General features: G+C 40.8%; 1 non-coding gene across 1 annotated transcript; it reads left to right on the top strand.

Annotated features, from left to right (window-relative positions):
- Window positions 1–376: 376 nt before the first annotated feature.
- TRNAR-ACG (transfer RNA arginine (anticodon ACG)) lies at window positions 377–449 on the top strand. Its single transcript has one exon. It is a non-coding gene; the product is annotated as a tRNA-Arg (tRNA).
- Window positions 450–2,356: the final 1,907 nt, after the last annotated feature.

Consider the following 2,356-nt stretch of genomic DNA (forward strand, 5'->3'; position numbering starts at 1 on the left):
CAACCAAACACGGGAATGGATCCATCCCGTCCTTGAAATCAGTTGTTGAACTGTCTATTCTACCTCACTCTCCAATCAAACGGATCGTAAGTCACGTTTGAGTCCATTTCATTGTAGTCAATATAAAACCATATGACTTAAAAAACTACCTCCAACTCCATGTTAAACGAAAAGTTTGAAATGCATCCATAAACAATCAAATACACGCTTGATAGTTATAGTTTATTCTAAGCCCTACGTATATCCATTTACATTATAATTTTGACCATGCTAATCAGGTTCATCGTCATAGTAATAACTAAATCAAAACTTAAGTATTTGGAGGCCGCGGTTAAATATTGATAAAGGAAAAAGCGACGTCACACCAACACCAAACGACTCCGTGGCCCAATGGATAAGGCGCTGGTCTACGGAACCAGAGATTCTGGGTTCGATCCCCAGCGGAGTCGTCTGCTTCTTTTTTTTTTTTGTTTTCTTCCCTCCAAAATGTTCTTTCCCTTTGATTTGAAATCTCATTTCACAGATCATCCACTCAGTGCTGACCGTTGATGAATTCCTCCAAGTCAGTTTCTTTTAAACTTAGTTTCACTCAAAACAATCGGCTAGTAACTAAGAAAAGTAACTGAACTACTCCCATCCTAAATTCCTAATTAGCGAGGGGCAAGATGGTCTTTTATTAGGCTCACTTGAACTTACCAGTCATGGTACATTGTTTTTCTCTCACAACAAATCAGCCAACAGTACTTTCCAGCCCGCTTTTTCAGCGAAGCGAACAGGGCTCAAGACGAAGGGAGTAGTTCCCATACTTGTTAATTGATGTAGATCATACACATGAAAACTGTATTCACATAGGATAGTTTCTTTAACTTAATTTTTTATCCAATCATCTACTGTCTCATAGCTTTTCATGTCTTGGTTACCATTTTTTTTTTTTTTTTTTTGCGAATAGGTTACCATGTAGACGTACAAGAGATTCTGGGTTCGATTCCCAGAGGAGTCGGAACCTGTGCTTTTTGAATTTTCCCCTGTAAATTTTTAATTTCATCCCTTGTTTCACCCACAGATCCCCACCAATTCGTAATTCCATCCCTTGTTTCATCCAACAGGTCTATAAACTTCTAATTTCATCCCTTGATTCATCCACAAAACCACTCAGTGCTTGATTGCTAACGGATTCTTCCAAAATAAGCTCTTTTTATTCCACCAATACTTTCAATTCTCCTAAGTCATGCAATCTTTTGCTCTCACCTAAGTTGAAACAAATTTATGTAGCATAAACTTAATACTAAAGATCCACCATGAAAAACGATTTTACAATATATGATTATCTCCATTCAAAGCATTATATCTTTATAGAAATTGCTAGTCAAGTTTAGCTAAACATCTTATATGTTCAGAATTAGATGGAATTTCTTTTTAAGGCTTCCCCAACGCTCCATATTGGCGTGTTGTCCCGGCCTCCAACTGTACATTAAGATTCCAAGTTGTTTGGCGGTCTCGCAGATGGCCACGTGGAGCTTACTTTTGTCTGAGGCTAACACGGGTGTGTGCCTCCGTTGCACGTGCCCTTAGCGGCGCCTTTTTACTTCATTAGATTAGAAGAATAGAACCTGGTGTATCTTGGGGTGAGCCGACTTAGAAAACTGGACAGCAAAATACATGAGTTGTGACTAAATTTGTCGGCTCATTTGGGTGGGCGCAGCCATGTAGGTCGGACGACCCCTCACGAGATCCGATCTGGCTCTCAAGCTCGTTGTGTGTCGTTTCCACTTGAGGCGAGTGAGTGCATCCGATGGATGTAGCCTCTGAGTCCTTGTCCAACTAACCTGAGTGGGGCAGGAGCTTAGCGCTTTTCTTAGGGTTATGCCCTATATTAATAAAAGTGCCCATCATCAGTGCTCTCGTTATATGTTATAATTACCTCTTAGTCCTCTCTATGTTGAGATAGAGCGTTGAGAATGATGAGTCGGTGTTAATCAAAAGCATTTAAGGGTTCATGTTGGAACAGAGAAAAAAAAAACAAGCCCTTCAAAATAAAAAGGGAGCCCTCGAATCAAAAGTAAAGGTCCTGATTCGAGGACCCACGCTGAAGTTGCTCTTAGTTATTTGTAGCTTGGTCTGTGCTCAAATTTGATTTCTGCCCACCGCCACGTGCTCTCTTGATTTTTGTCGCAACATATGTTTAGATTTGGTCTCAGTTTGGAAGAAAATAACATATCCCGTATCCGAACTGGAATCTGACCATCCAGCCCAATAATAGCCCGGCCCAATCAACATAGGATGCTCCAGAAGAAAGGCCGAGACCGAAGGTAGGAACACCGACACACTGCAAGCGAAACCCTAATAAGCCCCGGAC

The sequence above is a fragment of the Miscanthus floridulus genome, chromosome 2, assembly GCF_019320115.1.
Source record: "Miscanthus floridulus cultivar M001 chromosome 2, ASM1932011v1, whole genome shotgun sequence".
NCBI classification, from domain to species: domain Eukaryota; kingdom Viridiplantae; phylum Streptophyta; class Magnoliopsida; order Poales; family Poaceae; genus Miscanthus; species Miscanthus floridulus.